Genomic DNA, 16556 nt, shown 5'->3' with positions numbered 1-16556 from the left:
TCTTTCTATGTAGCCACATAAATTACTTACAAACCTCATTTCTTACCCAGAGACCGAAGGCAAGAAAGGACCCAGGGGATGGTGTTGATACTTTCAGACCTCTCCCTACTTTGTCTGTGTCTCACAATTATTTGTAACTCTGGAATTCAAAGTAAAAAGCTTGTTAGTGGGTTTTATGGACATGAAGAATGTCCTCCCCAAATTCTTAAGTTAAAGCCCTAACCCTAATGCCATGTGACTCTATTTTGAGATGAGGCTTTAAGCAGATTATTAAGGTTGAACAAAGCCCCAAGGGTGGGGCCCTAGTCTGACAGAACCAGTGTCCTTATAAGATGTAAAGAGTCGCCAGGAGTGTGTGTATGTACACAGTAAAGGACACATGAGGACACAGCAAGAAGTTGGCATCTACAAGCCAGGAAGAGAGGTCTCAGCAGACACCAAGCCTGCTGGCACCTTGATCTTGGACTCTAGTCTCCAGAACTGGGAGATAACACATTTCTGAGGTTGAAGCCACCCAGTGTGTGGTATTCTGTTACAGTGGCCTGAGCTAATACGCTGGGTAAAATCACTGATTTGTGCAAATCGGGTTTGACAAACTAATCCTCTATGTTAACTCACCTTTGCAGAGAAGTTGCAAAATAACCCCGTACAATGACTGATGACTCAAAGCCGTAGTACTCTGCCCTGGATATGTTGGGAGGTTTTGACATCAAAGAAAAAAAAAAAAAAGGAAAAAAAGAAACATACCCACATCAAGGCCGCCCAGCCAGAGGGGGTCTGATTTAATTGTTCAGGGCCTATATATCAGTAGATTTTAAAAGCTCCTCATATGATTCTTATGTGCAGCCAGAGGTTTGAAATAGTGGCTGAAATTATGTTTTTAAAGATGTTTCTGGAGACCCTGGATGCAGGGATGGCTTGTGGGAAGTCTGTAAATCAATGTGTGTCACAAACCTTGGGTTTTGTCCACCCCAGACTTGTTAGGTGATAAATTAGCACCACTTTCCCTTCATTTCAAACCTCCAAGTGCTCCCTTCTGTCAGATCCCTGAACCTTCTGTGGGATGAGAAACCAAGAAGTGATGTAAGGCCCACACATCCCATCGATGCCTGGAGCACCAGGTCCCTCTGTAACTGCCCATTTTAATGAAAAAAAGTAACTGTTAATATATATGCATTATTGAAATGCACTCTCTAGTCTTTCTTGCCAACCTGCACATTTCTGTAATAAGCCATTTGTTCTGAGCTCAATTATTTTGTGATGTTTGATTAAACAAAATCAGTACCAAAATAATTCTATTAGGGTTAATTGACATCTTCTCGGAGGAAAATTAACCACTTTGTTGGACATGCTTTTAATAACAAGCTTCCCAGATTTCAATGGCCATATTTGAACACAATTCTTGAGGACTGCTCTGAAGATTGAATACAACCTTACAGATGGTTTTTACAAAACAGTTACCATGTGAACAGATCAAAGAATTATTCAGCCTTATAGACAGCACTATAATAATCATAAGACTTGGCAGCTAGGATTTATCTATTAAAGCCTTGTAATTAGTTTCTTAATCCAGAACTTGAAAATGGTAATAGTTTAATGCCCAAACTATGTCAGTAACATTTAGGTAATGCAATCTACTGAAATAGATGAACTTCGAATTCTCTTAGGAAATACAATGAGATGAAGAGGAAGTTAGTTTGCACCTGGGTCAGATAAGCTTTCTGAGCATAATAATACTAATCAATTTATTGTTGTTGTTGTTATTTATTATTATTTTTTTTCCTCCCTTTGGCTCCTGGCACTAGAATGTGGAATTCTCCTATAGCCCAGAAACACTCTATCAATGCTGGAGGCCTTCACATCTTTTCTTTTACTTTTTTCAATATCAGGCCAATATTTTTACTTGCAAAACCTCCTCAGACCTAAGACGCAGCCAGAAAATATTTTATTTAGCTACACCCTATGAAAAAAGGTTTTTACTCTTCAATAATACAATTATTGTTATTGAACATGAACTGAATGCTAGGCATTAAATATATACAGTCTCTAATCCTCATTATAAACCATTCAAGGGAAGAATTAGTCCCTGGGCTTTGTGAATGAGGAAACCTAGGCTCTGGTGTTAAGGGTCTGAGTCCATAATCTTGATGGCTTTAAGGACACAAAAATAATGGGCTTTTAAAAATGTATTTAGATACCTATCTTTTAAAAATTCAAAGGGTACACAATCTCATACTACTAAGAGTTATTTTCTTTACATTCTTGCAACCAAACTCCCAGAGGCAAACAAGCTTACTACTTTCTTGTACACATTTTAGTCGATCTGTAAAAATATCTTCATTAATTGCAGTGCTTATTTAATTTTGCCGTGTTTCCCTCCCCGCCCAGGAGGAAAAAAGAGAAGAGCTCCAAGGGGTTCAAAACCGCAGTCATTAATTATTAATCCTGCTTATTTCTAAGGATTGTTCCCTTCTTCACTGGACTTTATGGCTCTCTGAGGTCACACTCAGATATAAAAAGATCTGCCTTGTTTGTAAATGGCTGGCTTACGGGAATGAAAAGGAAATTTGCATATTTATGCCTCTGTTCAGAATTATTTTTAATAATAGTAATTATAAATTATTTGAAGATTGTTAATGAGGTTAAGTCTTTTACTGTTATCAAGTATGTTTAATATGATGTTCAGTTATGGTTTTCATGCGCAAACTTGGGTCTCTAAATGTAGGCAACAATTCTAGTAGCGTTAACATGTCTTTACACACCCTCCTTCTTCTCCCTCTTCATGTGATCAGTCTATCCACCTCATAGAGGCCGGCCACATCTGTGCATCCTTGACCCTGGTCAAAGTGAATCTCTTTCTCTGACCCCGCTCAGAGTCTCTCTTCTCTAGAAGGCTCAGAGAAATCTTAGGCTTTCTCCTCTAAAGACCCAGGGCATCTTGCTTAAACTTCCACTGTGGAATTACAACCATCATCTCTCTAAGATTTGCATTTACATCTTCCTATAAATTCCTCCAGGGCTGGAATCCAACATGAAATAAGTACAGAGGAAATATTTTGTGGTAGAAAGCTTGCAGTAGATTTTGGTCTCATATAAGCCTGAGACCCAACACATATTTTCCTTATCTTTTATTTTGTATTGTTAGGCAAGTCAATAGATCTTTCAGAACATTTTTCTGATTCAATCAGTGAGGCAAGTGTCTGCCTTAAAAGTTTCTAGAAGATGAATGAACATAAATTAAAAGACTCCAAACACAGAAAGTGATGAATACATGGTAATTTATTTCCTTTTCCCTCCTTCAATGTTTTTTTTTGAATTGACAAATATTGCCATTCTAGTTTTAACTTTAAATTAATTATAAAATATATCCTCAAACTTCAAAACTAGTTGAGGATCTGTTCGATCAGGCACTGTCCCTGTGAAAAGAATGGCTATGCCCACAGTTGAGGAATCCAGAATCCTTGGAGAGTGACCCTCCATATTGTCCTTCCCTAACTAATCTATCTCCAAGTCCTGTCAATTAAACCTTCTAAGTGCCTATCCTGGCCAACTTCATTTCTCACTCTCCATCTTTATCCCCAGAGAGTGAACTCTTTTCATTTCTCATGAAAACCTGGACTTTCAGAAGAATCTCCATGCTCATCCAAACACATCTGCTTGGCTCCATCTGCCACATACAGGTATCTTTTAAAAGGCTAGTCTAATCTAGTCACAGCAACCCTACTCTTCTCTGCTTAAAACCTATAAATGGGTGTGTTTCCATGCTCTTAAGCAAAGTACCATAATTCTAACTGTGGCCTTCAAGACATACTTTGTTGGCCTTATCCCAAATGACATGATCCCCTAGCTTTCTGCAAAGGCTTACCCGTATAGGAGATCTTTGAGCACACATGGCTCTTTCTGATAGATTCCTCTTCCCTAGCTAGCTCCTGCTCCATCCTGCAGCCCTCAGCTCCCAGATCACTTCTTCAAAGAAGTCATTCCTAATCTCTCATCTTGGTGAAATTCACTTATAATGGACTGATAGCATCATTCATTGTCACAGATGCAGTTTGATATGGTATGTGAGAGAGCATGTGATTGTCATCTGCCTCCCCTACCAAGTGGCAAGTTCACTGAGCAAAAGGGCAATGTTTTGGTTCACCACCATGTCCTTATCAGCCAGCACAAGGCCTAGCATCAAACAGACAACCAACAAAGATTAGTCAAATCAGTATGTAAACTAAAACTATACACAGCCACAGGTAGGAATAACTCAATGCTTACTACGTGCCAGGCACTTTGTCTGGATCACAATGGATCTTTATGACAAGTATTATGTCTCTTAAACCCTACTTTAGAGGGTGAAAATACTCAAACACACAACTTAATCTACATTAATTATCCAAAATGCTGATTCCCCTTTAAACATTTCAGACTGATGACATGAGGGGCTGCTAGCTGTCCCACTGTGTTGAGTAGTGATTCTGCTCCTTAACTGTAATTGTCCGCCTTGAATGTAAGTACCAATAATTGAACATATCTGCTAATTCAAGATTCCTACTGCCTAACAGACCACCTGGGATTCAGGCAGTCATAATAATGTTTTAGTTTTCCATGAAAAGATACATAGACTGTGAGGACTAACAGTTGGAGAAAAGCAACTTGAAACTACCATATTATGTGACAGGAAAGCCCAATAGCTATTTACAAAATTTGAGTAAAAACGAAAGCCACACATCTACCCTGTCAGAGTCCTGGTAAGGAGGCAGGCACGGAGCCTGATATAACCAGGCAAAGGGAAGGGAAGAGGTGATAGGGCTGGTTAGCAAAGGACCAGGTGAAATGTCACATTGACATGGAAATGGACATATGGTACTGGAGAAACAGTAGTGTTTTCTGCCGCTCTGATTTAAAATTCTAATTCCTTCAGGTCTTGCCGTATCATTACTAATGACTACCACAATAATAATTTAAAGGAATGATGTGCTTGGAATAAACTAATCAAACCCTATGCTAAATGTTATTTATAGAGTGTATCAGGTATTCCATGTCACTGCTCACAAAACAATGCTCTGTTATTGTCATCCAGGTTTCACAGATGAGAAGAGGGAGGCATGGAGAGTCTGGATCACTAAAGCCAACCTGCCAGGCTTGCAAGAGGCAGAGCCAGGAGGAGACCCAGGCAGCCTGACTCCAGAAGCTATGTTCCTAACCAAAGTCACACTGGGCAACACTGTACTTGAGCACCTTATTCTCTACATTTTCATCCTTGAGGCAGAAAACAAGCGAAGGCTCTTCCAGGCACACAGCTTGTCCATGCTCAGCCTCCCTTGCATTTATGCTATAAGCAGACTGGTGTGCGTTATTGGCAGACCTTCCCATAGAGCCGTCCCCTCCAATAGCTGCCTTAGTGCTGTCCACCTGCCACATAAGGGAGGAGGCCCTAGAAATGGCAACATGGACAAATGGACAGTCTGGGCACTTCAAAGACTGAATGGAACCCAGGTCCTTCCATCTCCATGCCAACCCCAGTCCACAATGTCTAACTATCCTGGCCTGTGACCAACGTGAGAAAGAAATCATTATTATGCTAAGCAGCTGAGATGTGGGAGTGGGTTACTTTAACTAATTCAACAGTGTTCGGGTCCTCTACAGCACTGACTGGCAGTTACAATTTATTTGTATGTTATTCACTTACTGCTGTCTTCTTTGCTCAATTGTAAGCTCTGTGAGGGCAGCGACCAAATCTATTTCATCTACTACCATAGCTAATAGCAAATGCCCAGCCTGCAGCAAACACCCGGTAATATTTGTTAATGGAATATTGGGAGGGTGGGAAATGAAGGCAACTAAGTGATCAGGGGTCATGGTCACAAAGTGCTCCCACTGCCAGTGACATGGGAACTGTGCTTAATGAAATTTAAATCAAGAATCAGAAACGCTAGTGTCTTTAAGTGTATTCTTAAATGAAAACTTTAGGTCCAAAGGTTGTATATATTCTTCCCCAAGAGAGGTATTAATATAAAATTAGAATGCAGCACCAAATTATGTCCCTAGATCTGGTAAAAGTCTACCCTGCATGGCTCATAGAAGGTTTGAACGGAGGGTGGGGTCCTAGAAACCCACACTCAGGTGGGAGGCCCCTGCCCCATAGGACCACTGTCCTTTAACCGACTTACTGAAAACACACTGAGAATCCTTTGAAACGGGGCTATGGTCTCTTCCTGCTATCATAGCCTCCCCAAGACGATACACTAAATGAATGGAAAAAAAAATCTTCCTGAGAACCCACCCTGGACTAGCCACTAATATCATTCACCTAATTCCCCACATCAATCCTCTGGAACAAGTAATGAAATAATCATAACAATAATAACCAGAAAAATAATAATTCTAGTTTCGACCTACTTTCTATTATGGACTAGGCATAGACAATGCCATACATGCTACAGACTTTACTACATTTAATTATTGCAACACATCCAGGAAATAAATGCCAAGAAATGTTAAGGTTCTGAGATTTCACCCTACTTTTAACTAGCAAGTTAGCCTACCACAGTCTTTTGGATGCTGGCAGAAGACATGCAAGCCCTGGGTCAGAGACAAAGTACCGTTTACTATTCACAGTAATAGCAATAACCAGAGTCACATCATTTGTGCTGGTTTCTGGGGCCCCAATTCTCACAGGGTGATGTGAAGAAGGGCCAGATAGATGCTGTACATGCTGTGGTTTGCATTACAAATGAAGGACCTTGAGTTTAGAAAACCCCAGGATCTCATAGGGCCTGCACACATATACCTTCCAAGCTCTAACATGGACGGACATTATTTTTATTTTCCTGGACAGAAAACAAATCTTTCATCTGCTCTATAAGAAGAAACTTGTGTCTTCCACAGTGTTCATGATATAAATATCCTTGAAAAAAACAGTCTGGAACAAAAGCTGAATTAATTTGTTCACAAAACATGCAGAAATGTGACAGACCCATGGAGATTTGTTTCCTATAATATGAATGTGATAACAGGTCTAGAGTCATTGAGTAATTTTCCCAATTAACTTACCATGACTGGGAAGAAGAGAAGCAAGGATTCCAACTCTGGTCTAACTACCTCTAAAAGCCACATCCTAACTACCATGCAACATTTTTTTTCTAGATTCTCCTGAGCAGGAGACCAGGGCTTAAGGAATGAAAGATAAAGTCCCTCAATGCTGAAGGAGATTGTGGGGAAACTGAGATTTGAGTCCACACCATCCAACTCCAGACCTGGTGGTGTTACCACCACACTACAGCTACTGACCAAACAAACACCAGCATACGTGAGTTTTCGGCAATGCGGGCAAAGTGAACACAGCCAGGCAAAGTGAACACAGCCAGGAAAGGTGTGGAGAAAATGGGAGGCACAACTTACTCAGGTGAGGTGGGAAGGCCCCATCAGGTCAAAGGAGAGAGACAGACAGAGGCAGAGAGAGAGAAGCTAAGAGGGTGTGACTGGACTTGAGCTTGAAGGTTGGTTTTTACTTTACAGTGTGTAGTTTCTGTGCAGCCATCTAATTCACATGCAGATTGTCAGTATTGTGTTTGATGGACAAATCTTTTGAGAGCAGACTTGCCTCTCCTTTTCAGATGAGCTTACCCGCTTGCACCATCCCATATTACAATTACCCCAGCTACCCAAAAGCTTAGGCAGGATGGCCACAACAAACAGATCTCACCAGTCATGGGAATATAGGCTCCATCCTTGGAGGTTTGTAGGTGATGTCTACAGGCTTTAAAATGAAAGAAGCCAAACCTCCACATAAGAAAATGAGAAAAGAATATGAAAAGAGAACTCATTAAAAAAAAAAGACAAGACAAGGGAGAAAGGGGAATGGCTTCTAAACCTATAAAGAGAAGTGAGGGCCCCTCAGAGTAACTGAAACACAAATTAAAATCCCATGGGGACACCATTACTCAGCTGTCAGATTGGCAAAATCCAACGCTTCGACCACTCAGTCACTTTCTTGGGATGCCAGGAAGCAGACACTCCTTATGTTGCTACTGTTATAAAGAGTTACTCATTGCAGCATTATGCAATGGCAAAAGATTGGTTACAACCTAGGGGGCAATGAAATAACTGATTAAGTAGAGTCCATTCATATAATGGAATACTCTTCAGCTAGTATTTAAAAAAAATGAAGGAGCTCTTTGTGCACTCATATGGGAAGATAACCAAAATCTATTATTAATGGTAAAAAAAAAAGCAAATGAGTATATTATGCAACATTTTCTGCAATAAATGGGAGAATGATAGTGGTAAAAAAGAAACATTTTATATTTACTTGGATATGCAAATAAGGAACAAACGATGTATAAAAAGAGCAGAAGTACAGACAGCACAGGGTGTTAGAAAGATGGTATTGTGTTTACTTCATGACTTTCCATACCTTCTGGTTGTCTGGACCATTTCAGTACACTTTAAAAATTCAGTTAAATTGCTAACACTACAAATTTATGATCAAGGATTATCTCTTCTGCAAGATCAAGTCTTAGGATGGGGAAAGTTGGTCTCCTTGGATTTCACTAGGCAGTTCCATAAGCTTCTGGCATCATCGTCACTTGTGAAAACAGAACTGATTTCACCATTAGAAAGCAGCATGGATTCTACTGCTAGTCGCTGGATTTCTTTCCTCAGCATCTTGCCTGGTTTCAATAAGACTGTGAAAGTTCTTTCTCCTCCCTCGGTTTTCTAAGCACCTTTTGGGAAAATTTTTTTCTGGGTCTAACTCATCACCTGTCCTTCGTAATACTAATTAAGGTGCTTGATCTGCACCCATCCCTTCTCCCCAAAAACACCCAGAGGTGTGCTGATAAAGGTTTTAACCAGGTCAGTAAGGTGGTGGGGGGGGAAGGAAAGCCTTGACTTTTAGTTGATTTCCACACTATAAATATTTACCGTGGCCGTTAACAAGTCAGCAATGTGATGTCATAGAGAAGCACTGTAAACAATTATACAGTATTTCTACTATACGAATTCAATAGAATGAAATGACCTCAATCACAGAGATAACAGTACAATGCAGTAAAATTATTAGGAAGTATGAATTTTGAGTATTTACTTTGTTTTTAATTTATTGGATTGTAAGTTTAGGCCACTTAATTTTAATGTTCATTTAAAAACTACCTCTCAAATTTCCTAAATATTTAAGTCAGCTGATACACCGGCCACTGCCATACCCCAAAGCTCTCTTCAAGGAGGTGAACTCCTTCTGCACTGGCATACTCTTTCTGCGCTCTGCTTACAAAGCCAACTTTGGAAAACTGAACAAGACATCCCATGCTAGTTGATGGGTTAAGAGCAAATGTTGTAAAATATTGAGTCCTAGAAAGTCCCAGACACTGTGGGACATGCTTTCAGTCACGATTTCATTACGTCTTCACATTAACTTTACAAAGTTTCAAATATTGGTTCCCGTGACAAAATGAAGAGAGAGGCTCTTAGAAAGGAGGCACACGTAGCATGGCAACCAAGCCATACTCACGTCTGTTCTTGAACTCACACTTTGCTGCTTGGAGATGGCTTCAAGAGAGGGTTTAAACTGAGTCAGGCAAAGACCCCTTCCTTCCTAGGGGTCAAGGTTAGGAGAAGAGCCAGAGAGATATACAGACTGAGTAACAGATGGCCCTGTTCCCCATACTCCAAGCAAACACCATGATACTATTTTTGAAGATGTTTTTTACCTTAGGTTTTCCATATTAAATGTAGTCCAGATGTCTCTCAGAATATTTTTCTCACTCATGCTCTGGGTTCCTGGTTGGAAGCTTTTAGAATCCAAACCTGATCCACCTTTAACCCTACTTTCCTTCCTTGTCCTTGCCACTCTACCCCTTTGTCTTTCTCTAACCCATCTCCACCATCACCTTGCCTTCCTTGGGCTTCCTTCAGGAATCTACAATCTAACCATTCTCTTTTCCAAACTAGCTCCTCAGGAAATGATCTCCAATTAGCCAAACGACTCACCTGTCTTCAAGTCAACTGCATTTTCAAGAGCCAAAGGAATGAGGCTTCTTATTAAATGGCTAAGGAGTAGTTTATACTTGTACTTCTTTGTTTTTGTCATCTTGTTCATTTTTGTTTGCTTGCTTGTTTGTTTTACCTTTTGGTACAAGTGGGCATAGATAGATAGGGTAGGAAGATCTTTCTTAGACTGGTGTTTGCCAAACTTTGTTACACACTGGAACCATCCATGGATCTTTAACACACACACACACACACACACACACACACACACACACACACACACTGATGTCAGGGTTCCATCTTGGAATTTCTTAACTGATAAGGGGTAGGGCCTGGACATTGGGATTTTTTGAAGCTGACTTGATGATTCTAATGTGCAGCAAAGTTTGGCAAATGCCAGCTATTAAAAATTCACCCTGTGGATGGCTTTGCTGAGAAAGGCCACTCTCCCAAGGGCCCTCCTCACCGATCTGGTATAGGACAGGTCCATTAATAAACACTTTTATTAACTAAAATTAACTAAATTTTCACTGAAGCCTCTCTTTCTACCTTAGGCCTGGTGGATTCATGATGTTTCATATTCATGAGATTCAATCTGATTTAGTTTCCCAGCACCTCCCTGCTTTCAAACAAAATAAAACTAAATGACCTCTCCCCCAAAAGAGATGGTTACTAAATAGAGTGTAACTCAGCTGGCAGTGGAAAATGTTTTTCAATGGCTTAGTAAGTTACTCCAATAGACACATTTACATGCAAATAATTAATGGACAAATTATAAATTATTTGTTTTTATTCATTAAAGCAGAACCATGATTTATTAAAGCAGGAACCAAAACAAATGGTCTTATTGTACAAATGATCCGTAGTTGTTACAGAAAACTTAGAATATAAAAACTCAGCATGTATATAAGAGAAAAATATCTCCAGGCTTTTCAGAATCCATCCAGTGGAAAATATGACTAATGTAAGGTCAGTGTTAATTCATGAATTCAGAAGCTTGGGAAGAATTTACATCTTATGCAGCATATGCCCTTGGCCAAGCTGAGGTCACCCAAAGGCTTTGTTTTTCACTTGCTTTTGCATAGGACACAGTAGCCATGAAGCTGTATTACCTCCATTTCCCAGGACAAGTGTCTTTTGTTTATGGCCTACTGAGAGGTTTAAATATGAAGACCTGAATCATTCAATAAGAGGCAATACCATTCAGGTAAATTCACCTGGGGTATTTTCCTGATACTAGTCTATTGTTTTCCTTACTAAGTTTCCTTAACCAGCTTCATTCTAGGGCCATGGTCAGGTCTCTAACACAAAGCCCAACTAGGGTCTGAGGAATGCATTGGTGAATGGATACATTATACAGCAAATCTACCAAAATGTTGAGTGTAGAATACACTCAATGGTTAGTCTACAAGAGTTCATCCTACCCTTCTTTCAGTTTTTCTGTGTGCTGGAAAATTTTCATGATGAAATGCTGGGGCTGAGGAGAGTCTACATCTTATCCTTTTTCTATACTCAAACTCCCACTGCTCATGAATTGACAGTGATGGACACTTCTAACTCGGTCTCAGTAAATTTCAGCTAAATGAGTAATGTTGATGAATACCAGCTAATTCATAATTAATAATCAATGAACCAGACACTGTGCTAAGCCATTTGTATACTATATTTCATTAAATTCTATTATTAAATCTGTGAGGTAGATGCTAGTATTATTTCTGGTTTACAAAGAAGGAAATCAAAGCTCAGAGAGGAGAGTAACTTGCTTAAGCAAGTGACCTTGAGAAGGTTCAGTCCTCCTTCCCCGGTTTTAATTAGTCTATCTTTTTGGTTAAATGATAATGCACATCCATAAAAATACACAAATTATAAGGGTCCAGCTGTGAATTATCCTAAGGTGGACGTATCTGTGTAATTAGCACCCAGATTGGGAAAGAGAAACTCCCCAGAACCTTTAAAGCTCCTCATTCTCCCTCCCAATCACTGCCCCTGTGCCTCAAGTTACCCCCTCTCCTAACTTCTAATAGTCTAGATTCAATTTATTTGTCCTTATTCTTGCTGTATCCAAATTCTCAGGGAAAAGTTCTCCTTTTGCAAGTAGTAGCTTTCTCATCCCAAAGATTTCTGGTTAAAAAGTGAGCTGAATACGTCGCTACCTGAAAGTACAAGGTTTCTTTCTCATCTGCCTACCCAGGGCTTCCAGGTTGCAAAAATAAACACTTCAATGAAACAGAAATGGTGGTTAGGAGTAAAGGTATTGTGCTCCACTCCTTCACTAGTGGAGGGATCTCCACACTCTTGGAATTATTTCAACCCAGGATGATGGAGATCTACATTTTAATTCTGCCTCTGATGTATTTGTTAATTTAAAAAGTTAACAGACACAGTGATACAGAGCAATAGGAAATTGACATGTGTCCTCAATATGTCGACAATTAGGTTAGAGATGAAAACAAAGATATGAGATAATTTTGAACAATGCTCTTGTAAGGTTTGGACTGGTTTTCACAAGTGGGAACAAATTTATGTTTCCTTCTTGCTATGTACCAGGCATAAGACTAGTCAATTTCTTTACCTTGTTTTCAGTTAATCCTCATTCATCAACTGATCCTTCATCCAATAAATATCATTGTGCATTTCTTATGTGCTATGTGCTAAGGATATTGTTATAAACAAGACACATAACTTCTTGTGAGTCTGTAATTTGTAGTCTGGGGCATGCATTCTCAACAGGCAGCAACATTGCCCCAAAAGGGCAAGAATTCTTGGGGGGGGGGCAACAAATTAAATCTTACAATATTTTATGACCCTTTAAGGGACCACAGGGCACAAAGTTATAGAATATCTGTGATGTTAAAATATCACGGGGAGGGGACAGCACAATTAGGAAAAAATGTGCCAAAAATAATCCTTCAAGAACACTAATGTAACACCAATGAGAAACGCTGGTCTACAGAGAACTACAGCAAATAGGTCATGAGTATTAGAAGAGCAGAGATACAGGGACCTTTGAGAACAGGTAGCTGTGAGTTCTTGTAGGCAACAACTTGGAAGGTACCTCCAGGTACCTGAAGGGATTCTTGGGGCATCTGTAATATTCCATTTATAAATAGAGATACTGGGCTTAATTAGGCTGACAGCTAACTAATATCCCCTACCTGGTAAGTGAGAGGCAAAGGTGATTTCACATCCAGATCCCTCTCCACCTGATTCCTGTCCAAGTGTGTATATGTTCTTTGATCCTACCAGTGACAGAAGTAGAATTCTAGATCAAGTCTGTCTACTCTGGACACCAAATGGTGGACTTGCTCCCTCTTGGGTGTAATCAACTAAGAGCTTCATGTCAAATTTCTTCTTAATGTAAATGTAGAATCCATACAATTGGCTCGTAATAGTGAAAAGCTCTGATTTAAGGAAAACATTATGTCTTTTCCCAAAGAGCAGTGAGAGTTAGCTTTTACTGGGTCAGCATAAGCCCAGGGATGAATCTGTGCCTCTCATTTAAAGCTAACTCAAGTGCAGCACCAGCTCCAGACCTGTATTTTATCTTCTGTCCCTCGCAGCAAATGCTCACTGTGGCTGCAGATTTGGTGTTGATTTATGGCTTCTAAAGACACAGCCATAGAATTTTCTTCTTCTATTAAATTCTAGCCAATTCTCTCTTCACAGCTTCTTACTGAAATTTTCCTCCATAAAATCCAAGTATAGACGTTCCAAATGTCTGCACTGCCACAGTACTTCCAGGATTTGAACTACTAAGTGTAACGGGCCGTTTCCCAGGCCTGTAACCTAGTGGCAAAACTGGAACCAGAGCAATTAGCTTAATGTGAAAACCACACACAAAGTGGCTTCAGGATAATACTGTCCTCCACGTTTTTTTTTTTTTTGGAACTGGCCCATGAGCTAAGATTTTTTCTTTGAGAACTTCCTGGCTAGCCCTAACCTGTATCTCTGCTTTTTGATCAACTCCCAAACTCTCCTTCTGTTGTTGCCTTTACTACCACCCATTACCCTCTATTCTGCCTTCTCCTCAGTTATTGAACCAGGTGGGTGACATAGAGGCATTGTCAAAGGTCACATGGTAAGCCATGAAATTGAAAAATCTGTCTCATATTAACCTCTCTGTTCTGAACCTTTTATGTAAGACTGACTTCTTGACAGAGATGTGTGTTTCCATACTTGCTTCTGGTTTATTCATTCACTTATTTGTTCATTCAATTATTCATCTGAACAAAAACTTAGAATACTTATTGTGTATGTGTGCTACAATTGAGAACCAGTCCAGATCCCAGCCCATCACAGAGTCTTATTTGGGGGGAGGGGGCCTTGGAGCAAAACACAAGCAAGAAAATAGCTAAATTGATTTGTAACTTGATTGTAACTATCTACAAATGGCTATGAAGGAAACTATCAGAGGAGAAGGAGAAGGAGAATGATAAAGAGGGATAAGGTCCTGCTCAAGAGAGGATGAGACAGGAAATGCATCTTAGAGCAGGTGGTATTTGAAGTTAAGACATAAAAACAAAGATGAAGAAAGGAATAGGAAGGTCAAGGGAGTATATTCCAGGTAGAGGAATTTGTAAGAGTATATTCTAGGCAGAGAGCAGTACATGCAAAGAGCTGGTGGTAGAGACTAACTTAGATGCTCCAGAAACTGAAACATCAGTGTAGGAGCACAGTGAGAGACAGGCAGGCATTCGGTAACAGACACCTAGGCAGGTCTTGAAAGACTTTTATTATAGGTTGAATTGTATCACTCCTAAAGATACACAGAAGTCCTAACCTCCAGTACCTCAGAATGTGACTATTTGGAAATAAGGCTTTTGCAAATGTAATCAAGTTAGGAGGAGGTCATATGCAATTAGGCTGGGTTCTGTCCCAATATGATCATTTAAGAAAAGAAAAGAGAGACAGACACACAGGGAGAATGCCATGTGATGAAAGAGGCAGAGACTGGAGTGATGCAGCTATAAGGCAAATTACGTGAAGGATTTCCAGCTACTACCAGGAGCTAGAAAGAAGCAAGGAAAGATTCCACCCAGAGACTCAGAAAGAGCATGGCCCTGCCAGTATCTTGATTTAGGACTGTTAGCCTCCAGAATTATTTTGTTGCAAGTTCTGTTGTTGTTTTAATCCCCCAGGTAGATGGTACTTTGTTATGGCAAGACTGGGGAACTAATACAACCTTGTAGATGTCAGTAAAGACTCCAGATTTCATTCTAAGTGACTGAAAACAGGACAGCAGCTGGGGAACACTGGAGACTTGCAGCAGCAAAGAGAGAGAATGGTGGTGGCATGGACTAAGATCGGCACAGTGAAGATGAAGAGAAAGCACTAGCTAGGCTTTGATATGGGAGCCAGTGTTTTTATGTAGGACAGTGGAAAAGACATAGAAACTAGAATTCCTGAAGTCACTTGGGGTAAGTTTATAAAACAATTCCATAATTTATTCTGATAAGTATGAACCATCGACTTGCTGGGAAGATTTACACATAATAAACATCTAAGAAAGTTACCAACTCTTGCTACTGTTAATATTACTATATCACAATCCAATGAGGGCTGGTACAAAGTCTGGCTCCATAATGTGTGTACCATGTTAAATTTAGTGTCGGGAAGTGTGTGTCCAAATCTCCATTCTTCTATTTACTTTTATAACAATGTTTGAATAGGAAATTTCTGATATTTGACTATTTTTGACCAAGAAAAATTTCAATGTCCTATGGCTTAACCAAATATCATATTCACACAGAAAAGAATATGTACAATATATAATAAAGTATAATAAATGTTGATGTTAGCATACTTGCCATTTAAGGACCAGAATATTGCCAGACTCTTGTCTTTCTCTCAACCCCTATCATTGTGATGACTAATGCTTGGTTTTATTTTAAATATGTATATCTTTTCCTCTTACAAATATATCAACTATTAAAAAGAAAACCACAAGTCCAAAATGGAACCACTTATGTTAAAGTCTTATGTCAGCAAACCAAGACTTAATACCTAACATAACCACAGTCCCCACCTTCCCCTCCCACCAGGAATGTGGTCTTTAACCAGACAAACATGGAATTTCCTGGGCAGTGGTAACAAATTTACTGATAGACCCCTTAGAAGGGCCACCTTACCTAAAACAACACATTATTTTTTTTTAATTTTTTAATGTTTATTTATTTTTGAGAGACAGAGAGAGGGACAGAGCATGAGCGGGTGAAGGACAGAGAGAGAGGGAGACACAGAATCCAAAGCACGCTCCAGGCTCTAAGCTGTCAGCACAGAGCCCAACGCGGGGCTTGAACTCATGGACAGCAAGACCATGACCTGAGCCAAAATCGGATGCTTAACCCCCTGAGCCACCCACGCGCCCCTAAAACAACACATTATTTGTTGATAATTTCCTTTTTACGTTTCCTCTTGGCCCTTAAAAACCTTTTTCCTTGACTACAGTTCAGTAGAAGTCCTATCTATTTTCTCTGTGGGATGCTGGCTGATTCATGAATCACTGAATAAAGCCAATTAAATCTTCAAATTCACTCAGTTGAAATTCTTGTTATTTAACACGGTGTACGTATGTT

The 16556-nt window shown here is 39.7% G+C and overlaps 1 protein-coding gene and 1 long non-coding RNA gene across 12 annotated transcripts in view; one reads left to right on the top strand and one right to left on the bottom strand.

Moving 5' to 3' along the window:
- Positions 1–16556, bottom strand: part of GRM7 (glutamate metabotropic receptor 7) — a 1171176-nt gene that overhangs the window by 178339 nt on the left and 976281 nt on the right. The window lies entirely within an intron of this gene.
- Positions 4214–5921, top strand: LOC123384127. The gene is made up of 2 exons (XR_006594811.1): positions 4214–4498; positions 5072–5921. It is a non-coding gene; the product is annotated as an uncharacterized LOC123384127 (long non-coding RNA).

The sequence above is a fragment of the Felis catus genome, chromosome A2 (assembly GCF_018350175.1).
Source record: "Felis catus isolate Fca126 chromosome A2, F.catus_Fca126_mat1.0, whole genome shotgun sequence".
NCBI classification, from domain to species: domain Eukaryota; kingdom Metazoa; phylum Chordata; class Mammalia; order Carnivora; family Felidae; genus Felis; species Felis catus.
This window is presented reverse-complemented; position numbering and strand designations above follow the sequence as displayed.